We start from the raw sequence: 26,704 nt of genomic DNA on the forward strand, positions 1-26,704 counted from the left end.
CCACTCACCTCCTGCTGTGTGGGCCTGTTCCTATCAGGCCACGGACTAGTACCAGGGGTGGGACCCTTGTTCTAGTGGGTGTTCTTTCATCACTGGTGACATTGTAAATCAGTATAACCTTTTAGAAGGAATTGTACGGCTTTTCACCTAGTAATTCTGCTGGAAATGCTATCAAAAAAGCATGAAAATATTAATGCAGGTATATGCCCACTACAGCATTTATTGTCTAAAGTAGTATCCAGATGAAAAATATCAGTTAGGGCTAAATGATAAGTAAAACTTTGTTTTCTCAGAAATTTATATTAATAATTATTTTACTCACCCTATTTCATTTAAAATTTTGTACATCAGAACCTTTGCTCTTCCCCTCTAGTCTTGACTTTCTAATCTTATATTCATTGTCTTAGGCCCTAATTTTATTGGGATGTTGTTACATATAAGACAGTTTTGTGAGGAGATCCCTCAAGAAACTTATAGACTAAAGTAGATATAAAAGAAAGAATGAATGAGAAAACCCGTGACAATATCAAATGCTCAATTGTCCAAATAGAAAAATGAAATTGCTTGAGGCAGCAGTCACACAAAGACATCATATCCCCCACCCCAAACCATCACAACAGTTTAATCAGAATCTCTAGGGGTGAGCTGAGGCTTCATTTGTTTAATTTCTCCATAAGTGATTCTAATGTGTAACCAAGGTTGACAACCACAGCTATAAGGATTATCGTCTGAAGAGGAAAAGAAAAAAATGATGGAACACATGACTAATGTGTACATTAAGCAGCCAGGTAGAAGATAGTATAACCTCTAACTATGGCACAAAATCCCCTTATTATCTCATCGCTGCTTCTACTATCACATTTGCTGCTCTCTTCCTGGGCCTCTTATTTCATGTATTAGAGCCTCACCAAACTATTTTCAGGTTCCTCAACATGCCAGCTCTTCATAGGCCTCAGTCTGATTCCCTTCCTCAACTACCTGGATCATTCCTCCTCTTAGCTAACTGACAGCTAAAGTGTATTCTCCTACAGATGGCCTTTCCTGACCTTCCAGGCTGACCTGAGTACCTGTGGGAATCATAAAATTTCCTGCTAAAAATAGAACAAGTCACACTGTATTGTAATTGTTGGTTTATTTATATTTCAGTTTTTATCACTTTGAAAGCAATAATACTCTCTTCTACATTTCTGAATTGTAGTATCTATCAGAGTGCCTTAGCACAGAGGAGGTAATCAAGAAGTATTGAGTTGAATTTTTAAATGTATATGACATAATAGAAATGCATATGATATATGCATTAAATGCATAAGATATAAAAGGAAGGAATTAACATTCACAGAATACATTCTAAGTGAAACTATAACTTCATTTAGTTCTCACAGCATTCTCTAAATAAGTATCATTTTCTTATTTTATAGATGATAAAACTAAGGCCAAGAGTTTTAAATAATTTACCCAACATTGGAGAATTAATAAGTACCAAATTCAGGTTTTGAATCAGGTTAATATGACCAAAACTATCTTGTGTTTTCAAAATAAAAGTAGTTCTTTTATAGCCTTGATTTAGGAAGAAATTACAAGGTGTTTTAGGTACTGGAGGTTACAGCCAGGGGAAACCATCAGCAGATAAGAAAGCCCACACATATTCTGTAATAGTCAAAAGTAAATTCACTCACATACAAATCCACAGTGGTAGTCTTTGTGGAGCAAATTCAGCACAATGATACTATTGAAAAAATATCACAATGATTCAGTATTCTTAGGTGTAATAGTTTTTCTGTATTTAACCATTCTACGTTTAAGCCCTCAATAAAAGTCTATCATATTTAACATTATTCAACAGACTGTCTCTGCTAGGGCGTTACATAACTATTCTTCAGATTAAGTTCTTCATGACCACATTGGATTGAAATCCTTTATTCCATCAACTTTTTGACACTAAGTCAATAAAAATTGAAACAAAACATATAGTACCTATATCTCTGTGTTTATAATTTGTGATATTCTGTAAACAAGTTATTTTGGATGTCATTATATGTGTTAGCAATAAGAAACCAGCAAAAGATGTCATCTTAAATCCATAAACAAATCCATAATAAATAAGTATAAGTATTAAGAAGGATATCTTGAAAATTAAGGACAAACACCTATGGGATGCACAGAGATTACAAAACTAAATTGAATTAACTCACATTCTATTTTCTCCAGAACCCTCAAATCTGCTGAAGGCAACAGATTTCAAAAGAAAAAAACAAACTTTCTTTTTAAATTTTATTTCTATAGTTGAAAAAAACCAATGCTCAATTCATAAGCGTCTTGCTCAAGCACTCATGGCTAAAGCAGCCAGCATTTGAAATCAGATCACTGAGAGCCAAACTCATCTATATACTAAATCATAATGCATCTCTGCATTTTGGTTTCTTTAGCCTTGCAAAATCACAGCAAAAACTCCTACATAGACCTGCTCTGTTTATCTCATTACTTTTTCTCTTTTGGTCTGGCCAACCTTTTTAAAATCTATTTGGTCTGGCCAACCTTTTTAAAATCTATCTTCCATTTGTATTGCTTATAGCATAAGATTTCTAGCAATATTGTCATATTCTCCTTAGACTATGTTAATGCCATATAAAGCAATATTATATATTTATTATTAACAATTTTATTCAGAATAAAATGATTACACAAAATTATAATTGTGAATTTTTGCATTGAAATAAACATTTCACTATTGTTATGGAACATTGACTTAAGTAAGATGATTAAATGAGGAACAGACACAGTACTTGACATTGGAGATAAATTGCTCATGGATAGAATTGGAAAGGAAAGGAAACATGATTAAAGAGACTATAAAACATGGCTAGCCATTCTCAATGAGCCCAAATGCCTTTAACCTAACATATTACATCTCCAGGTACTAATTGAACTTGCAAGTGAGATTACTGAACCACTGTTGCCAATATTTAAGGATATAGTTGAAAGCTAGAGTGTGTTCTTGAGAAGTATTGGAGAAGAGAATGGAATTACACAGTATCCAAGTTTCTCAAACTCAAATTCCTCTAGGGGGCATAAAAGTAGTATAAATGAGTGAGGTAGGCAAGCGGGGGAATGTAGTGAGATGGAGAGCACAAGCTCTCCATCTAGAGTGAGCAGTACTACTCAGTTCTCATCAGTTGTTGATATGAGGAAATATGGGCTTTAGTTAGCAGGTCTTATAATTTTTCCCAAAAATCCAGACTTTTAATATAAACATTGTCATCAAATTGGAAAAGGATTTACAGGTCAAACACAAAAGAAATAAATTTGATAAATGACAAAATTCTACCCATGCTGGATTCAGAGTTCAGCCACCAATTTATAGATGTTTGCTTTTCTTCCAATGGAAATAAGAAAAGTAAGATTCATTGAGAATGTAATGCTGCCATGTAACTGAATGAATCAGAGATATAAAGTCATTTAAAGAAATGGATGACTAAAAAAAAGGCTCTCAGACAACAGCAAGACTTTACTAAATGAATTAATACCAAAAGAAAGACTTGTCAATTTGAAAGAGATTGGTATTTCTAAAACATGGGAAACCACAGTTTGGGTCTAGAACAGAAAAAAAAAAAAAAAGATTGTGCAGGCTCACAGACTTGAACAATTGATTCCTAATCTAAGGTAACTAGCTGGAGAGAGTGCTGCAGCTACCATCTGCCATTAAACATTTGATTCAATTTCATGTCTACCAATCTAATCCTCTGAGTAAAACTTCAGTGTTACATAAATCTCCATGAGAGTACGTCTCATTATAAATTGATAGGTTGTAGTTTTGTTTGTACATCTGTCTCCAATTAGTTTAGTTAATGAAAGTTCACCCTTGAGAAACAGATCCATTCACAGGGTGCTCAAAGAGGAACAACAGAACTTGGATTTTGATAAATTCACTAAGGTAAATTCTACTTTCTAAGTTCTGTTGGGGTACACTAGTAAGATTTTTCCTAGAACTATTAAAATTCACTACCCACCAATTTACTTACTTTAGTATTACTAAAAAACTAAAATTGTTGTTGCAGTATTCCAATGGAAATAAAAGTCAAGAGATGTCCACAATCAATAGTATGGTGAGTTTAACATCAATTCCAGCAAAATTTCAGAATAAAAGAATAGCAAGTATGTTAGATAAATAACATGAATTCAGTAAGTATAATGTTTTAAATTAATATTTCAGAAATGTGGTAGGCACAATGTACTTAAACTTTAGAAATACTGACATTCAAAGAGTTCTCATTAGTGATTTTAACAATTTTTCTTCATCCCTTATTTGAATAAACAGTGAATTTTTATCACATTTTCATATCGCAAAACTGCATAAAGACATCTAATGGATGAGAGAATCAAAAATTGAAATTTACAGGGTAGAATGGTATGAATCCAAGTTATATTTATTTGAATTAAATTTAAAATCTTTCATTCCAGTTCCTAAAACCGAATGCCTAAAATAGCATGACAACATCAAAATATGTAACATCAAAATATACATATTTTGAGAAAAGAACTGTGAAATTTTTTTGGCAATAATATCAGAGTAAATAGCATAATTAATGGAAATTTAGTTCAATGAAATTTAATATTTTTTTCATATATATATAGAAGGAGAAGAGTGATAATTAGTCACTATTCTCTATGAAGTCAAACTATATTCAGGTCATTTTTAGGCCCAGGTACCATTTCTTAAAAGGCATACAGGTTTATGGAACTCATTCGAATGAGAGAAAAGAGTTGCCCAAGAACAAAATGGACGGTCCCAGGAAGCAGGGGCATCCCACTCCTTGAAAATACTTTTGTGGGCAACAAATAACTACTTAGTGAAACTGTTACAGATGAAGTTCAAAAATTAAATAGTTCATTGGATTTGGCTAATGATTTAAAAAAGAAAAACTTTTCTGAAGAACTTGGTATCTTAAGGATTTCCTTGTACATATGATTCAAATTTAATTTTGAAAATACTTGTTCATCTATTTTCACAAATTTAATTTTAAAAACACACTAAAATGTGTTAAATATAAATATTATCCATACACCAGTGTGTTTTCCTGTGCCACCAGTTTCCCGTTTGCTTACCATTCTGGCAGGTGTTCTCCCCAGCACATGTGTGCCACACATTCAGCTAATTGCTAGATACTGCCATGGTGTATCAGCATAGCACATGCTCTCTGACAGCCAAAAGTTGGCTGTACGATAACAAGTGAATACATAATTAAGTGTGTCCTGAAAAGATAGTATTAGAGATAATTTTAGTGCTTATTTTAAGTTCTGGGTGCTGATTCTCTGGGTAAGGAATGTGAGCTGTTTTTAAGCATAGCCACCAATTCAATCTTGAAACAAAACTTCCTTCCCTTTACTCCAAGCTTCTATATCTGTTCATTAAAAAAAATAAAAACATTGCAAGACATTCTTTTATAGGATAGTTATCATTTACAACTACTTATTTGTGTAATTCATGATATTCTGATATTGTGCAACCAAGTCAAAATACAGACCTAAATTTTACATTGAGGAAGTCAAAGGAAAGCAACCATAACACACACCTTTCAAGCTCAAATGTGTAATCATCAGGTCATACTGAACTTATTGATGAATTTTATAATAAGAAAATTTGCAAATATGAACATGTATGATAATTTAGCCTTTTAGTAAAATGTCATTTTTGTTTGTTTAAATACTGGGGATTCTAAATAATATTTTATTTTCAAAATGTATTTTCTGATGTTTAAAACTGTATGGAAACTGTATAGAGACCACTGGCATAATCATTAAGGTTTCTTAAAACCTATGAAGCTGTGATTTTACGTGATATAATACTGATTATAAGAAACCTTTAGCTTGTCTTTACCAAGTCCTATAAGTGATTTTCTTAAAATGGACAGCCCTAAAATCACATAGTGTTTTAATATTACATGAAGAGAAACATATTTTTAAGTGCATTTCTGTATTTATAAACATGCCTTTCCCTCTGTTCATACTTTACTTTTAAAACATGTAGGTTACTAAAATTCACTCTATCCATTATGTAAAGTATAAATGAGGTATAATTTAAGCCTTAAATTATTTTTGTTGTAATCAATTACACTTTGTTTTGTTTAGTTTAATAGAATTAATGTGAAAACAAATTTGTAACTATCTAATTTTAGTGAAAAAAAAGTATTTGAACCCTCTAAAAAAAAGTAGCGTATAGTATTTTTAGAAAGACAATAAAAAAACTAGCATTTGAGAATGAAAAAAAAAAAAGAAGGAAGGTTCATTTGACCTCATAGAAACTGACAGATAGGAAGTGGACTTATTTGACCAAGCAACTTTGACTGTCAAGCAATTTCCTGTCCTAATCAGCAATCTGGCCCAGTCCTCAGAGTCATCAGAATAAAATCTGAGAGCTATTTTAAAGGAGAATCAAATAAGATTTGGAATGAAAATTTCATTGCAAAGCAAAAAAAAATTTGCAATAATTTTCTATAATATAAGAAGACCTTTTTTAGCACTTTTATTGCAGAAGCAATTCTAAATAAGAGAGCTTTTCTTATAATAGCATTTCTATAATAATGGTGTTTTATAACAGAAATGCTATTATTACAGAAGTGACATTACAATAGTGGCATTATTATTGTTGAATCTCTCCTATAACAGAAGTGCTAAATATGCCTATCTATACTAAAAAAATTCAAAAATTTCTTCCTTCTCAGGGCTAAAAATGCTTTGGCTAGTCACTTTCATATAATCACATTACGAGTAATCTTATATGGGTTAACCCAACATTAAAAAAGATGTCCAGTTCACACAGACTCCAAGGAAATCTGACATTCAACTAGGAGTTAAAATATTTGAGTTATAATCTCTAGTCTAGCATTAGCTACTGAATGACCATGAGCACGCTGATTTTCCTATTCGAAAAAAAAAAAAAAATAGGATTCTTTATAACTCTCAGTAAAAACCTTTCCATTACTAAAAAGCTCATTTGATCCCAAATCCTAATAGCATCAATTACAGATTTTTACTTCTTTGTTTTAAGCTCATCGATATGCTAACTGTAATTGTTGCATTTATTCTATTGGAACAAATCTATATCTTCAAGTTGGAAGTTGAGTAAAGATAAGAATTCCTTTTTTTTTAAAAAAAAAGAATCTTCCCTTAAATGGTCAGTACAGAGCCCTAAATATAATGGGTAATTTTTAAATTTTAATTAAAATGCATCTGATAACAAAGTTCTAAAAATTCAAGCAGAATCAGAAAATAACAGGGTTTCATTCCAAAGCTAGCAGAATACTATTCAAGAACCTGAAACATTTTCAGGTTGAAGTAAAGCAATAAAGTATTGGAATAAGGTTGGAAGTGATAAAAAGATATAATGCTCAATAATAGTTAGAGTTCAAAAAAATTGCCTCAAAAGAAATCTTATGTCCATGTCAAGTATATTACTATAAATTCACTTCTTGTTCAATAAATTAAATATTTCTTTGCAGTATAGTTAAGGAGTATTCATCAAAAGAACTTAACTAAATATGGAAATAAATTTAAGTTTATAAATTTCTACTTTTTATTAAAGATATCTTGTAATGCTTTGATGATTAGCTTTCAGCAGAGAAAAGAAGACAGAAAAGACTTTAAGTTCCAAAGGTACTGACCTTTTTAACATTAAAATAAAATCCTATATATTTCTAGATTGATACAATTAGATTACATCGTCTGGTTAAGATACAGCCTGAGAAACAGTAAAGTAAGGAAATTCAATATATTCATATTCTCTGCAGGCATTTTTACATTTTTAGACTGTCATGAATGCTTTCAGTGTGTATTCTGATAAAATAAACTTATTTATTTTTGACTGCAAGCAGGAGAGGTTTTGTTAGAATAAAAATATATATAAACATATGTGTATGTATACAATATATAAATTTCATATATATTTATATATGTATGTATGTATGTAAATATAACACACACACACATTTCACTGCCTCCAAAAAAGAAGAGTTATCTTTGGGACAATAACCATATCATGTTTATTCTTCATAATAAATGACAGCCATCAAGAGCTATCATTTTTTAAAATGCTAAGACATTGCAAAAAAAATGGTAATTTTTAACTCAAAAAGAAGAGCAAGAAGAATGAAGATGAGAGGAGGGTGGAAGAGAAGAAAAAATTAATGATTATTGTTAATAAATTACTAAGAGACAGACTCCAGGAGAGTACTCCCTGGATCCCGCTCTGTATGTACACAAATGTGTACATACCCAAACATAATCCACTTACTAAGTAAGGCCTGTTAGCTCAGTCTTGAAGAGAACAGTGCTGAAGTTTCAAAGTATTGGTGAGGTCTCTGGTGAGGTATTTAGTTTTCCTCTGTTCTGAAAAGAATTGAGGTCTAAGATTGATTAAACATCTGCTTGTATGCCAGATCCCATTCTAGGTGTTTGCATGTGATATGTTATTCAATTTTTACTGTTCTAAGAGGTTATTATTATTACTACCATCACCATCACCATCACCATCATCATCATCATCATCATCAAATGAGAAAATTGGATGCTCAAATGAAATAAAGCCACTAATTTGCAGTCACAGAGACTATGTACCAGCTTCCTAACCATCAGAAAACCTACATAGGTATATTGCTCAAGGGGTGGGAGGACTAGGACAGAGTGGATCAATCTGGGCAGACTCATCTTGACTATGGAGTTTCTTTAAATGCTCGATGGAGCTATTAGGAGCAACATTCATAGGAAGATCTACATAATCAGAAAGAAAAGACATCTTAAATATCACCAAATACAATTCCTTTATTCTACAGATGAGAACTCTATGTATGAGAGAGACCACCCCCCCAGAGTCTTAGCCCAGACTTGAATCTTGGGCTTCTGCTTCCCAGTTTGGGTCTGTCCTTCATGGTACAGCACCTCTCCATGGACCGCACATATTATCATCTAAACTAATTCTCTCTGTTGATTAGATCATGATAGACAACTGGTTTTGCAGTCTTCCTCTAATAAATAATATTAAACTGAGAAAACTCTTTTGCAGGAGGCACTAAATGGAATCATCTTGGAACATTAAGAAAATCATTTGACTACTTGTAGCCTTGGGCGCCTGCACCTCAGGTAAAACAGAACAGACCTTCTTTCATATCAACTGAACCATTATCTAGTACAGGAGTTCTAAGTTGTCCTATGACATGACTCCTTTCTCAGATAATGTTTTTAAATTCATGAAAGGAAATACATACATAGAAAACCAAATATATTGAAATTTCAACATTAAAAATCATTTTTAACCACTTTACTAAGATATGATTGACATACAAAAAGTGATAGACATTTAATATATACCACTTGATGTATTTGGAGATAAGCATTTACCCATGAAACTACCAGCACGATCAATGCTGTAAATTTATCCATTAAAAGACAAATTTTTATTCTTTATTAGATTATTAAATAACAATATATAGAAATAATTCTAATAACATTAATTTAAAATTGTGATGTGGGTAAATGATTTTTGAGTTATCTATAATAACTGTAGTGCAATAGGAAAATAACAATGATTTCTATTAATACTAAAGTCACAAGTACAGCTAATACTACTGTGGTTTGTTACCTACTTTAGTAATTAAAGGAAATGCTAAGTTTCATTACAGATTTTACTCTCTGAGTTTATCTGTACATCCCTATTGAATCCCAGATTTTAAAAATTCTGATTCTAGAAAAAGTCAGTGTGATAAAGTGATTGAAAAAGAAAAAAATTCTGAAGGTTTAAGTTCCTAAAAGATTGAATCGGAATATAGAAAGAATAAAATTTCTATATCTCCCCAGATCTCAGGGGCTCAAGGCCCTGAGTTCTTGTTCCAAAAGTTACTTTTATATATTCAACATTTAATAAATGGTCTCATGTTGCAAGTGCAACAACAGAAATTTCTCTTAGAGAATCTTTGTGCTCTGCAGCTCTAAATATCCAAAGGAAAGGAAAGGGGAAGAAATGGGAGGGAGAAGTATGAAAAATTGGAAATGGGTTGATTTTTTTTTAAAAATCATCAGGCAGTACACACAGAAGGCAAGAAGGGTTCAAGGGTAATAAAGCCAATTAGTGGATCAAAGGATAAGAAGCCACATTTTGAAATAAAAGAGTGATAATTTTAAGCAGCAAGAGAGAGATTAGAGAAGTGATAATGTTATGCAGTTTAGATAGGAAATGTTAGAAAACTGAATAGCAAAAGTGGGGGAACACCTTTATAAAAACAGCTGCCTAAAAATTAATCATCCCTTCGTATTTGGATCCTGGTTATGAAGATTGTGATTTACCAGCTTATCTTTGTGTGCTGTTATCTTTTGCTTTTGTCGTTTTAAAACATTCCTCAATCAATTCATTCTATCATTTCTCTTAAATTGTTTTCTTCTTTATCATTTATAAAAAACAACAATTCTAATTTTCTTCCCATCGACTAATTCTATTATTTTCCCCAGAGGTGAAAATGGACTACAAAGTCAAATATTGCTTGTAGATAATTGTATCTCCCAATTCTTAGTACTTCATTAGCACTCAACTTTTGTATGAAGAGTATCAGTTCACCATGCAAAAGGTCATAAAACATATGGAATTTACTTAGACTGTGTAAGGATACACATTATTTATCTTTGGAATGTGTAAGTATTGAAAGGCAACTGTAGTGTACCAGCTAGCATTCCGAAACTTCACAGGGCTGAGCCCAGGATAAGAAGGGAAGCCCTCTGACTGGAAGGGCCTGATGGACGAACTGTGAACTATCAGTAAATCAACACTCTGGACTTTAGGTCCCTCACTTGCAGAATGGAAATAGAATTCAAGTAATTCCTTAGAATAGAGTATAATTTATTACAATGACTACTTGTATGCATTTGATGCTTCTTCTGTCTGGACTTCATTGAGGTTCTTTTGATGATTACTTCTTCAAATATTTATGAGCCCCCTCACCTTTTGGGAGTCCAATTACATGTATATTAGACATCATGATATTGTCCCATATGTCATTAATACTCTGCTTTTTTTTCAATCTTTTTCCTCTTTGTGTTTTCATTTGGATTGTTTCTATGTTATGTTTTCAACTTAACTGTTATTTCCTCTGTACTGTCTAATCTGCTGTTAATTCCAGCCAGAGTCCTTTTCATTTCAGATGTTATATTTTCATCTAGAAGTTTGGGTCTTTTTTATATCATCCTTTTCTTTCCTTGTCATGTTCATACTTTCCCCTATCTTCTTATCATATAGGTTTTATTTATAATAGCTGTTTTAACATCTTTATCTGCTAATTCTCTCATCTCTGTCATTTTTGGGTCTGTTTCTGTTGACTTTTTTCTCTCAGCTATGGGCCATCACTTCCTATTTCTTTGCATGCCAGATAATTTTTCATTGGATGCAAAACATTTAGAATTTTATTTTTCTCAGTGCTGGATTTTATTGTATTCATTTATATATGGTTGAGTTTTGTTTTAGGGCATAATTAAATTATTTAAAATTAGTGCATCTTGCTTTTGATTCTTTGAATCTTGCTTTTCAGCTTTATTAGTATGAGTCCCGGGAAGCCTTTAGTCTAGGATCAACTTGGACCCACTATTAAGTCAATACCATTCTGAGAACACCATTCAATGCCTCACATGTTAGCAGTTCTTTCCCCTCTGGCTAGAAGGAACACATACTGTTCCTATTCTTATGTGAGCCTCAGGATTGTTCTGCCTGCTTCTTCCTAATGGGTTCTTTCCCTAGTCTCAGACAGTATGCTCTCCCACAGGCATAAATCATTCTATTCAGCCAAAGACTCAAGGGGACCCCTCAGTACATCTCTAGAACTCTCTTTCTGTGGCTCCTTCCTGTCATATTCTGCCCCACTATTTCTAGCTGTTCTGGACTCCTCAACTCTGAATTCTGTCATTTCAATTTAGTTAGACCAGCAGGCTCTGTTTAGATTGCCTTTATCTGGTCTGTATCCTGGAAATGCTCTCCTGCCAATAAAGTAGGGCATTCATAGGATTCACCTTGATGTTTCTCTTCTCTCTGTGCTGCCTGTTGTCTAAAATCTGAAAACCATCATTCCATATAGTTTATCCAGTTTTTAAGAAAGTGAAAAAGTAAATCTAGTCCCTATTACTGCATTCTTATAAATTGAAATTCTGACTTCCATGGCCAGCATTTCCATTTGAATGCTGAATAAAATAGCTCTTCTCTGAATTTCTTACCAAAAACAAAATAAAACAACAAAGAAAACAATGTATATCCTAAATACCAGTAATTTTTAAAAATAAGTTAGCAACAACAGAAATACTAGGTAATGAAATATTACACTGAACTATTACTCTTGGGCTATTATTTATTAGAAGAAGATGTTTTGGGAAACTAATCTGGTTTAAATCCATGTTCTATATATTTTTAAATGAGATTTGGATCTCTGATTAAGCATATCAACTGGAAAGTAACTCTTTAATGTGTTTGTTTTTCTTGCAAAGACTACATAAAATATCTAAAAACAATACTGCTAATCTTTTTTTTTTTTTTTTTTGGTCTCGATGCTTATAAAAGCCAATGAAGAAGATGGTTCCATTCCCCCTGTACAAGCGTAACAAATATCAGGCAAACGCAAACATGTAACTTGTATATAGGTTGAACTTTGTACTTCCAAACAGAGTTTTATGAGCAGGCTTTGTACCAGTGCTTTGCTATAGCCACATGTCAATATTCAATGACACACGAAAATTCAGTAAAACACAGAGGTTACAATTTTGGAGTAGGACTAACCATTTTAAAGCCCAGTGCTATCTCTTACAATTTTGTAATATTGAGCAAGTTGCTTCTCTAAGCCTCAGTTTCACTATGTAAAATGGGGACAACAGCATTATTTGGGGGAAGATTAAGTACCATAATGTGTAGAATGTGAAATTTATATAATATCCGTCATATATTATTGTCAGCTTTCACTCCATCTCCTAAAGACTCACGAAAGCCATCTTCTTTCCTCTACTACTCCTGATTTTTTGAAGTGAGGTCAGAAATTCAAATTATGATGATAACAGGCAGCATGAACTTTCTTTCCTTAAGAAGAAATTATATTATTTCTAAAAAACTATTGTTTAAAATAGAAAATAAATACTTCATAATGAAGTATTCCACCATATTCAAATTGTACTTACCTTTTCAAACAAAAAGAATTCTCTAAGAATCTTTCTCAATTCTATAAAAATTATAGAAACACAATTTAATAGCTACATTTTATGGATAAGTAATATTTTAAAGAAAATTTTTTGACATTTTTTGTCAATACATTTATGTCATCTTCTGTCATGACCCTGGGTCATCAAAAATATTTTATCATATTTTACCATAAAATAATATGCTTATAATCAAGTGTATATCTTAATCGTCTATAAAATATTTTCATCGTATATAGGTTTAAAAACACAAATCTTCTTGTCACTTATTTTTAACCGAAGACACATGAAATACCAGGTCTCTTGATCATGGAAAAAAATGCAAAAATGTGTTCAGGATACACTGAAGGGGATGATAAAAAAAAAAATTTTTTTTAATGAAATTTTAGTTAAGCTCTTTAAATTTGATCCAAATATAATAGTAATAATTTAATTGTGTAAGAATAATTACTACATGGGCTCTCAAAGTAAGTAGTTTTGCTTCTACCATGGAATACTATTTATCTTTAGATTTCAATACATAACTCAGACTCAAAGTCTACCAGGACTTAAAGTAACAAAAACACATCTCATATATATTTACAGCTATAACTTTCATTACAAGAGAATTAAAAAGAAATGAGGCTGTAAATGAAAGGCTTTTATGGATAGATCTCTTCTAAGTGATATATGTGATACAAATGATTAGCATTAACTGATCTTCTTAAAGAATGTACTGGTATAATTCATTATAATGGCTTCGAAGTGCAATTAGTGAACTATAGTATAAATGACACTGCTGTTCACAGACCTACCCATAAGAGTAATTATATTTTGAAAACTACTTAGTGAAAAATTGATTAAATGAGTCCTATGGGCATAGATAATTGAGATAAAAATATGTAAACAAAATGCCTATTAATAGGTTTATGGCACATTTATATATTTACATGGTTTGCTGATGCAAGATTTATAAAAGAAATTTTTTAAACTGTTCTTTTTAAATAGATTTCCCTAACTTAAGGAAAACTGGATTTGCAAATTTCATTTAATAAAGCTAAATTATTTCTCTATATATGGTATAACTATATTTTAGTTGGATGAAAATAGAAAAAAAGTCTTCTTTTAATTACAAAGTAAGCAAGAAATACAAGGTCAAATTCCAAGTCAACCTGAGAAAAAGGATAATCCTATTTATATTTTTATACTCCAAGGAAATCGTAGTGACACTATATCATAATGAAGAATCCATAACATATAAGCCAAAATGATTCTACAACTCTAGGATATGAAATAGTAACTCAAAAAATTTTCATCGTTTATCTAGGTACTACTCTTATCATATTGGTAAAAATACATGTTATAATAAGTTCATTATTAATCTTAAAGTTTATTGTCCTAAGATTAAAAGGACATAAATATGATATATGTAGCCTGTATATTCAATATTTACAAAGGTGTAATTTTATATTGTATATGTAGATACATACACACACACACACACACATACACATACACACCAGTACTAGACAATGAGTATAGATTATAGGTTTGAGTTCTAGCTCATAGAAATTAATGTTTTAAGTTTCAGCTTCATATCTAGCTGGTAGAACTATATATGACAATTGGAACCTAAGATTACTCTTTCATAAAATGAACATATTGTACTATATGATATCTTATTCTAAAGTCTGTAAGGCAGTACTCTGTAGGTGAAACAGAAATTAGTCAGACTTGTGTTCCTATATATGTTTCACATATTTTATTGCTAGTTGACCCTGAGCCAATTTGTTGAGCTGTAGTTTTCTTAGTTGTGAAATGAGGATATGATTATTTCTAACCCACAGAATTATTGTGAAGATCAAGTGAGACAAGTGTGAAATTTGCAAACATCATTCCTGGCCAACAGAAACTATTCAATATTCCATTTGTCTATATCCTCCAGCTTAAGCTAAGTTACGCTGAAGTAACAACAACAACAACAAAAACTTAAAACAACAAATGTTTATTTCTTGCTCATGTAAGTAACATTATTTGCAGATTTGCTCTCAATATTCTCTTCATTTAAAGACTAACATTGAAGGTGCAACTGCTAACTGAAACATGTAGTCTCATAGAAGAGCAAAAAAGAGTAATATGGAGCTATTTGATGGCTCTTGAATTTTTAGCTAGAAAGTTGTACACATCATTTTCACCACACTGACCAAACCAAATCCCATGCTAAACCTGACGTCAGTAGGGTGGGAAAGTATAAATTCGCTTGCAGAGATGGGCCAGTAGGAAAGTACAGCAAATAGTTTTTAGAAAATACAATCTACTACAATATCTTTCAGTCCTCTTTGAATCCCATTAGCAGTGCAGCCACCTGCTCTACAAAAATATATGTGATGCATCTATGGTTCTACTGATACATACTTATATACCAATGTGCAGTAAATAATTGTACATCTTATGGGTATTTAATTATACATTTCTTGTAACTTTAAACTCTGAAAGATGAAATAGGTTCATATGCCTAAGGACCAAAAGTGAGCAGAACTTAAAGACTGATTATCAGAATCCCATTAATGCATGGATGGCTGATATTTATGTGATTTGCAACTATTTGGAGATGAGAAGAATCAAGATTATATATAGTAAAATCTTGAATTAATAAAATCTAGTAGTTACTCTCCATTAAATATTTGCATATGCATCTATTTGTATGCTACCATTTGTTTATATTTTACTATACTATCCTGCACAGCTTTGACATTCAGGTAAAAAGAAGTACATAAATGAACCAACAACAGGAGATGCTTCTTGCATTGTATTGCTGAATGTTACATTTTAGTGCTTTTAGTAAGCCAATCAAAGGCCCTTTGTCCTACCTGCACTACCTTTGAAATGAAAGTGCTAAATCTTAGGACATTGATACCAAGTGTGATTTAGGGCATTTTACAGTTAACCACAATATTCCTAGTGCCTGGGACAGTATGTTGCATGGGGTAGATACTCAACAATATGAATGAGGAAATAGGTAACTGAATAGATAAGGAGAAAGATATCTTATTGGCTGCTATGATTAACATATTTTCCAACTAATTTCTAAATGAAATTACCTTTGGTTAGTTGTATTATAACACAAAGAAAAAAATTGAAAATTTTTTTTAAAAATGCTTATTTCCTAGTGAAAGCAAAATCTCTTGGCATCTCATAAAGTACAATGTACAAAATTCATGCTGCATTAACTAATAAAAGTCAGAATTTCTTGTCATAGTTTCTCTGTTGATCTGAAGCAGTGTCTAGTAAGGGGAAGAACAGAAGAGCCTTTAAAAAGAATGTTACATTTTAAATGAACATTGTGACTGAGTCCAAACAAGGCTTGTCTTTTTTTCTTCTAATTCATGATTTTGGTTTTAACATGGCAAATTTTCTTTAACAAGTATTACTCTCTTTATGGTTTTATTTAAAAACCAGTCTTTCAAATAATCACATGGTATCTTCTTATATTAAACATCTGTGAATCAAATCATCATAAGGCAAGAAGTCTTAATGATCAAAAAATTATTATAGGAATGTATTTAATGGTTACTGACTGCTTCCACGTCTACCTCTTGATTCTTTAGATACATTGACATTCTATAAAAACCTAAGAGTGGTCTCCAGATATTATTAATAAAAAGAGTTATCATTTACTGAGCATTTGTTATTAACTTTGTACCATGCTAACAATTTTTTTGTTGGCTATCTCAGGAAATCTTTAGAATAACCCAAAAAACTAGATGGTAAAAGCCAATAAAACTAAAACTCAGAGAGAATACATCCACCAAATAGTTAGTGTCAGAGTGAGAATTCAAACTCATCTCTTTAGCTTTTTAGGTACGGATACTGGAGCGGAAGGTGTGTGTTTTTTTTGTTGTCGCTGTTGTTGTTTTTACAATTGGATATGCCATTGGTACATGTTGGTAAATTTCAATTCAAGAAGTCATTGGTACCTAAATTAAAAGCCACTTTCTTATATATAAAGTCTCTGCCTTAACATTAAATGAGGAAAAAAAATCTGTACTAGTTACCTACTGCCGTATAACTTACCACAAATTTAGTGGCTTAAAAACAAACAAACAAAAAAGACACATTTATTATGTCAAGATTTCAGTGGGTTAGAAGTCTGAGAATGGCCTGAGCCCTCTTCTCAGTCTCACAAGATGTTGGCCAAATCTGAATTCTCATCTAGAACCTAGATGGGAAAGATCCACTTCTCTGATCACATGGTTTCTGACAGTATTAAGTTCCTTGCAGTTGTAGGAGTGAGAGCTTCATTTCTTGCTGAATGTAAACTGGAGGCTGTCATCAGCTCTAAGCAGCCACCTGCAGTTCCTTTCAAAGTAGGATTTCCAAACATGCATGCTTGCTTTCCCTCAGCCAGCAGATAACAACAGCAAGATTTCCTTAACACCCAGGAGGCATATTATATGCTCTAGTGCCTTTCTTAGAGTCCAATTGTCTCCACTGGCACATCATAAGGTCCCAGTATCTTTAGACTATATTGAGTATCACAACTTAGGTACCTTCAAGTGATGGCCCCAGAGTACTTGGGAGAAAACTGCCATGGGGAAAACAAAGTTTAAAAAAATTATTGTATAGTTCATAGGACTATCATCAAGCTTCAATAGCATGTTGAAACACAATTTTTTGTTTGGAACATGAAACATTGGTTCCTTTCCTTATACAGAAGGTGAATGTGTATCTAAAAGGCTAATATTTATTTAGAACCTACTGCGAGCCAGACCCTGATCAGCACTTTCACAAATGGTTTCTCATTCAGCTATATATTTCTATAATCCTTAAACACTGTGAAATAAACATTATTACCCAGTAATGAGAGTTGACAATATAATCACAGTGGAGCCCCTCAATAGCAAGCAGATATAAGCTACAGTAGCAGAAATTGTATTTTATAGTTATATTGTCTTAAGAAACCTAGAAGAAATCCTTGTCTTAGAAATTAATCATGTTTCAATTAAGAAACAATTTCTTAGAAGAAAAACTTTTGCTTTTTGTATATGTTTAAATGAGTTAAAGATAATACATATAAACTAATAATAATGATAATTAACATCTATTTAACATTGCTAAGCATCAGGCACTGTTACAAGTGATTAACTCATTTATTCTGCACAATCTGCTGAGATATGAACTGTTATTGTGTCCATTTTATAGATAAGGAAATCATAGACTGAAGAGGTTAAGTAATTTGTCAAAGTCACACGGGAGCTGAGTCATGGATTTGAATCCAGGCAATCTTAGTCCTTCACTCTACCCTAAGGGCCAATTCACTTCCTTCTTCAAATAGCATTTATCAATTTTTTTAATGGAATTCATAAACACAAATAATTTATAGTTAAGACAAGTTCAGGAAGATCTGAATGAATGCTTTAAGATGAAAAATCTACATTTCATGTATCCAGGTCATTCCAATTTTCTCATTTTCCAATATATGTTTAAATTTTAATTGTTACGGTTCTTTGAAAAGGTACCCTTCTACATTTTCAAACCCTTCTTTCTTTACATATGAGTAAGGCAACTCTGTAGCTTCTAATCATCTCCTTAATATGAGTTTTTTGAAATGGTAAATTGCTATGAGATGAAAAGTAGATCTCGTATTTCTTGGGGCTAAATTCAGCACTCAGCTACAAGTGTGGTCACAAGGTCTCCTTGCTGGGATCTTTTATGTTGCCTTAATTGAATTGTAGCATTATTATTACTACTCCTTCAAAGGTGCATAAAGTATCTAAGAAAACCTGTTTTTGAGGATGGCTATATTTGTTTTTCCCTAATCAATCTTAAGATTAATTTCATGTTCAATCCTGCTATCTGCTAGGGGCTCTGTGCTCTAGTATCCTTCTTAGATTGATATGAAACCGTGCTTAAAAATCAAACCTTGGTCACACAAGGTTTGGCTAACACTATATCTGGTATGAAAAAAAAAGTCTCTAGTGCCCTGAACAAAAATTCCTCTGGAAGGGTGCTGGTTGCATCCTCAGACATGCTATTGTGATTGCAAGTCAGCTCCATTGCTCCTTTTGTGGTCCCAGAGAGGCCACAGACAGGCTGCTCTCAGCTCCACTGAGCCTCTGTAGCAGTTGGCGGCCAACAGTTCTCTATGGGGAACTCGAGAATGGAATGGCAGCCAATCATGCATAGTGTAATTTACATCTGATTGATGAAGGTCTAAGAATCACAGAAACAATTAATTTATATCAGGACTCCTGTGGGCCAGAAAGTAAGAGATTGTGCCACCAGTACCCAATTTTAATCTTTGCCTTGATCAATCTCCTGCCTTTCCACAGCTACTTCGTTTTCAGAATTAACTTTTACAGCCACAGATGTTAAAGGCTGCAGCAGAAAGTGTTTCTGAAAAATAATAACACCAAGGAAAACACTCATTGATAAAACTCACTTGTAACTGCACTATATTATCCCTTTTTCAATTTGATAATGGTAAGGCATTTTCCTTGCAACTGCAAGGGAGGATTTAAAAACTCTTTTTTAAAAAATAAACCACTTTGTTTTTATTCATGTAAGAAAGATTACAATGGCCAGGAGAAAGGAGAAAGAAGAGTGGCTACTTCCTAGGAGGAGAACAACAGCAGGAACAATTTAAAATAAAAATAACTAAAGATGCCTTAACTTTGTGTTAAAAATGAAATGAAAATTGCAAAAGCAATTTGTGGCAGGAAGCCTTTAAAATGTTCTAAGAATTGTTCTTATTTTGCATAAACCATGGCCAATCTTTAAAATAGTTAGTCCATTAAGCATATGTATATCTGATTCAACACTCTATTATAAGCAGGAGCCCCTCAATTATGAAATTGTAGAAGGATGAGTCTGACAGAGTCTCATCTAATTACAGGAGCAAATTACAAGTTCATAAACTTCATAAAGCATTCTAATATCTTTCCTTAATAAGAAATATCACTGCTCCAGCCAGGAATATATCTAATACAGTCGTATTTCATTCTACTACTATTCTTGGCATGTAATTGCCCTTTACTTGTAACAATGCGCAAAACAATAGAAAATAGCATCCATGGATTTTTATTGATCAAATGTTTAAATTAGTATTAATCTTGTTCACACTCCTAAAAGATGATTTAACATGAATGCAATCGTTTATATTTGCTTTGCAATTATCCAATATTGCTTTCTAATTTTATAGATGTGGAAAATGAAATGGAGAGAAGTAAAATGGCTAGTGTCAAAGTATGCAGGGGCTGCAGCAGGAATTAGAACCCACACGGACTTAGAGGTATTTCTTTCTTTTGGTCCCGAAGTCAAACAGAAGGATTAATAACAGGATCCAATGTGCAGTACTGGCTTTTCTTTAACTGTATTGCCTTGTATAGTAAACTGTCTTTAACCATAAAAATTACTGGTTTGATTAATTTGGTGATATGTAATACCATTCATTCTTTTTTCTGCCTAAGCAAAAATTTTGCACTGTAAAAATGACTGCATTGTATTATGCCAACTCTATGAGACAGCCCTGAGCTACCAAGCACTTAGGAAAAGATGGTCCATACTACAAAAAAAAAAAAGAAAAAGAGTGCAAATTGTGATCTTTGATACACACCCATTCCCCTCCCGTCCCAGAAGAGGTTGCTTTTACTGAGAACAGACCTTAAGTCTTGCTAAATTTAATCAGTTCCATAGTACTATTGGTTTTTATTCATTCCTTGTAATCCTTCCTATGGATATCTTTATGACATTTTGATCATTTATGTTTTCCTATGATACACCATTTTCATAGCATATATATGATATCATAATTTTAAAATAATAGACATTTTTTACCAATGGATTTTAACTCATTTTTTAGCACAAGAAACTAAAGCTGGAGAAAATTTTATCATGTTAATATCATCATTTATATGATAAATTTTAAAATGTAAATTTCTAGCTTCTCTTTTCTCTAAGAACTAGTAAGGTGGGTAGGTTTAACAATGAAAGTGAGGAAATGAAAGAACCATGAACATGAAGAGCCCTTCTTGTTTCTTTGGCTCAGGGAGGCAATTACTAAGCAATGTCCTATTAGTCTCTGTTTTGGCCAAAGGTTAGGAGTGAATGAGGCCAAGACTCATCATTCCCATATCTTTCCTGCCATGTAGTTCCATGATCCAGGTGCCACAGGTGTCCACTCACAAATCTTTTGAACACCCTGCTCTACACCCCACCCTTCCCACACAAGTATAAGCTTTTACCAACCTCCAACTTTCAATGGAAGCAATTTAGACCCTCACATATGATAGGTGGGTTTATCCACTGGGATGGACCCGAACTTGGTAGGGTGAGGGAAGGACCTGAGAGTTAGGGTAGTGCTCTTCACCAACTCTTTCTCTACCCTCAAGCATAGGGCTGCTGACTCTACGATTTGAAAGAGAAAATCAGAAATAAAAGGTGCAGCACCACCTGTGCACCGATCTGTATGTACTAAAACAACGTACAATCCTCGAGGAGGGAAAACCTGTGAATAATGCAACACATATTTTCCCTGATATTAAAAGCATCAATCTATTAATTGAGGCTACCTACAAAATCAATTTTAACTAACTTGCATCAACTTTAAATGACATGAGAGATGAGAGAGATAAAAAGAAGTGTATCTGCACAGTGTCCTAAGTCCAGCTCTAATATGATAGCAAGTGCCAGGGTAACTGGGTTGATATGAGGCCATTAGAATTTTATACTATGGAAGTGATATATAAAATTTGTATTTTCCATTTATATATGTAAAACAAATAAATTTGTATATAATTCTCAATAATACTTCAACAAATATGCTGAATACTAATAAACAATGTTGATATTGCAAATGGCACTTAAACCTATACAGGAACTTCCATATTTCAAATCTGTAGGGTATGTAGCCTTATTGAGATAATTGGCAGATTAGCTTTATTGATTTTTTTCTTTTACAATCAATTAAAACAGAAAATCAATCTGAATATCCAACAGTTCCAGACATGGCACTAACTGCAGCTATTAAATACCTGAATTCCTTGATCCTACGACCCTAGGTTATACAGTTGGAGCTCAGGAAAGTTCTCTACTGTTGTGGAGTGTTGGGTGCAAGTAGCACTAGAGGTCATTGCCTCGCAGTGTTGATTTTTGGCACTAAAATGCATTTATTCATACTTTTATTAATTCAACAAATATTTATTGATATTAATAACTTCTATTGATGTTAATAGTAGTTCCTGTGATTTGCTGGATACTGGATAAGCATAGGAAATAAGTAATAGAAAAAACGCTGCTTTCAAAAAACTATTAATCTAATGAATTAGTTATTTTCAATTTTTTCTGCTTCAGTAAGCCTAAGAGCTGTAATACAGTCCATTCAGTAAAAGTAGCTTCCTGTGGAAGTAGCTATCAAGCTAGGGAGTTGACTATATGGAGAAGGCAGGATAGGATGTTTGGTATTTTTTAAATTTTAAAAACAGATTTCCCTTCTTTTGATGGAGGATCTCTACGGTAACCATAATTAAATAGATATAAAGTTCTTTTCCCTCTCAAAGGGGCTTCCACATGACTGAATTATTAAACTCTCATTACTTCATTGCTAGACTGAATGTCAGCTAGTAAAATAAAAGAGAATAAACAAGTCATTGTGATTTCATTGCTTTGTTGGCTAAAGTAAGAGGCATGAAAAATAACAACAAAAAAAATCCTATTGAATGTTTCCTACATGACAGCTAAGTGTTTCACATACATTTTGTCATTGAATCTTCACAAGGACCTTACACAGTGCTTACATACTATTATTAATGGGTGACCATATATTCTGCTTTGCCTGGACACTATCAGTTATCTTAATAGTTCTGCCTTTCACTCTCAAAAGTATGCCAATTGGACAACAAAATATTCTTTTTACTTACAAAACAGCAGCTTCATATAGTTCAACTTAACAAATGATTTTATAATAACCTCATAGCAATCTTAGAAGGGCTTTCTAAAGCTCTAAATAACCCTAGTGTCCTATTTCCTAGTTAGATTTCAAATGATGGCAAATTTGGAAAGAACCTACATCCTCTGATACATTCTTTTTCTATGCAAAGTTCTCTCTGAGAGGAATGAGGACAGAAGAGTATACAAAAAACATTGTGTACTAGTAGCAGAGATCTAGATGGTGTACAACTCACTGCAGATAGATGGAGAAAACTGGAAATAATGGTTTTTGTCAAAAAATCTTATGAAATATATTTCCAAGGATATACAATGGCAACGGTTCTATAACCAGCTTAGATCTTCTTACAAAGAATTTGATAAAATGAAAGAATTTGATTGCATCTTCCTAAAGTTTACCATAATGAGATTTGACTCCTTTCTTATTATGCATCAGAGTGAAGCAACAGATTTTGAAAAAATATAATGGCCTATGTATTTTAGAATTTGACAAAAGTAACAAAGCTGCATCCTCATTTGAATTCAATATGATAATAGTGAAAAGGCAAATGTGAATGCCAAAACAGAAGGCAACACCGAAGCAGCTATAAATGGATGATTTAACACCCAATGAAAGAAAGTGAATTTTTCCTGCTACCAAATATTGCAACATTTATATGCATACTGATTATAAACTTTTTCATAGTACTTTAAAAAAATCCATATCAGATTGTTTGGACTATATAGCTCAATTGCTTTCCAGTCTTACTTACTATACTCAGTTTTGTACATTTGTACTTACTTATAATGACCAACAAAATTCCACTGACGGTAGCAGTCTCAAAATCAAGCTTCATAGATAATCAGTAAACCCACATTCCCCACTATCAACCCAACAATGATCTCAGCAAATAACAAAATTTCTTTGTCACCAATTCATCATTAGAATGAACAAGCATTAATTAATAGCCTGGTAAAGGGGAAATTCCATATACAGAAGTTTTACTGCTTAGGAAATTGTCTGAATCATCTAGAATTACCTGAAAAAAAAAATTCCCCAAATGGCTTTTTCTCTCGATTTTTGTTAAGTCCCTGAGGTAGAGGTTTAACCCAGCACTACTAGGGAAGAAAAAACTCCTATGACTATAATAAAGGAAAGAGTTTAATTATTTATGTGTTTTTATAGGGCACAACTTTATTGGAAATGATTACTTACTCAAATATTTGCAGAGACTGTATGATAGAATTAAATCACATAGTCTATAGATTGGCAAAAGGAGATTTTTGAAAGAAATGTTATATTATATAACTGGTTGAGGATGAGTTATTTCTATAAACTATCTGCAAATTTATTACGGAAGTTAATGGCTGATACATTTTCTCATTATAAATAGTCACCCATTACAAGGATTCATCTAATGCACGGTTTAAGGTCCCTGTACTTAAAACAAGGAAGTCCTCATAAAAGAACGTAGTCTACCTAAGCTGCACACTTGTGAACCATCCAAGTGCCCTTCAGAATGATGAGTTTTTGATTAGTCCTTTCAATTAGTGTTTATTTTCTTAAGTAGAATACTCGCAACAGTTTCAAAGCTCTGAATCTCCTTTAATTGCTGCCTTTAAATTAAGAGGAATAGATTTTTCTAACTGGTCTCTTGCTGCTTTGGCCAAAAGATTAAGTGTGAATGCAATTTAAATATGAAAGCTAGCATCTCCACTTTTAACTGAAAGTGAAAATTCCCTCTACTCCATTAAGTAAAAGCAATTACTAAATATCCACCTTCTGATATATTCTTGATTGACAATTGTGCTTTTCCATCAGTAGAAAAATGAAAACAACTACTTTTCGAGACGACTAAACAAGCATATTCACCCTATACATTTTTCCCAAGGTACCTAGATATCTCATATTCCTAGTTTTATTTTTAAATGCCCCTACCAATTGTTATATAAAAAGTCACTGTAAAAAAAAAAAAAATGTAAAAGACAAAAGAGGCAATTGGGAAATTTGAATATAGACTAATATTGGATATTTTTATTACATCAATATAAAATTTCTTGGGCATGATAATGGTACCATAGATAGGTAGGAGAATATATGTTTACGAGATAGAGGCTGTCACATTTAGGAGTTTTAAATTGTTCAGCAAAAATACATATACATATCTATATACACATGTATATATATACATATAAATAAATAAAGATAGAGAGCAAATGGGGTGTAATATTGATAATTAGTGAACCTAGACAACAGTTGAAAGGGTGTTTGCTATATTTCTCTTCCAACTTTTCCACAGGCTTGAATTTATTCAAATTTAAAGCCGTGAAAAAATCACTTTCTTTACCATACTATCTTCTCTAACTTTCAAAGCCATTTATCATTTACTGACAAAAAGACAGAGCTTACAGCTTTGGTGGTAAGAACACAAGGCATTTTACAGAAGCAGGAAAAAGTAAATCAAACTCGTGAGAGTGGACAAGAAACCTGGGTTATGTCCAAAGGCTGAATGGTCAAAAAGGAGCAGAAAAAGTTGCATGGAAGCATTTCCTCTGTGGCTCTGAACCAGGTTGACCAATGACTCTTGCTGACCTTAGATTTTCATCTCTGTAACTGCACGTTTCACCCAGTCTGTGCACCCCCTCAGGGCTCTAGCATTCCTGTTGTGCGCTCTACCCATCTTACAGGAGGAAAGCATCCCTATCTTCCCTAGATACCTCAGAATGCATCCCAGATGGTGAGACAGTGTCTTCTGACTGAATACAGTGTGTCTGGCCACAGCTAAAGTCCATTGCTACAGCTGAAGTTTCTTTAATCCCCCTAGCAGAGGTAGCATCAATTTACCACCTAGGTCTCAGTCTCTTCCAAATTGGAGAGAATTTGTGGAAAATTAGGCTAGCAACTCAGCATTAATTCAGTTTACTGTTGATTTTGCAATGTTTTGGGCCCAAGTACTAGTAATTCACCTCTTGAATTATTTTGTGACCCAAGGTCTTTGCAAGGTCCAGTTCCAATGCCTGGGTCTCTGTCTCACACTACCACCCCAATCCAGTACCTCCCTATCACATGCCTGAGTACCCATTACTATCCTTGATAGTAAACTTTTCTAGGACTAGGTCCTACCATTATCTGTTCACTCCTCCAGGGGCTAGACACACACCTGAACTTCCATTGCCTTAATTAAATTCTCACTTCCTTCTTCCATGCTAGCTACCAACTATTATTGCTTATCTAACTGTCCTCTGATAGCTCCTTACACTAATGCTGCTCACACATAGGAACAGGTAGACTCCCGTAGCCTCTGCCTGCTTCAGCCTGCTGGCATCAAGACAGCCTCATGTCCCACTGCCTTTCATTGACCATTTCTGGTACCATCCCACATAATTTGTCCTATCCCAAAATAAATTTTCTATTTCTTATATCACTTAATCTAGCCTATCCAATTGAACCAAATTCCAAGATAGCTAAAATTAAAGACATCATTCATTCAATCATTTATATAGCAAATATTTATTGGGTTTTGACTATGTGTCCAATTCTGTGCACGACATGGGCACTGAGAAGAGATTTTAGTTTTCTGGCATTCCAGGGATA

This window comes from Pteropus vampyrus, unplaced genomic scaffold (genome assembly GCF_000151845.1).
Source record: "Pteropus vampyrus isolate Shadow unplaced genomic scaffold, Pvam_2.0 Scaffold58, whole genome shotgun sequence".
Taxonomy (NCBI): domain Eukaryota; kingdom Metazoa; phylum Chordata; class Mammalia; order Chiroptera; family Pteropodidae; genus Pteropus; species Pteropus vampyrus.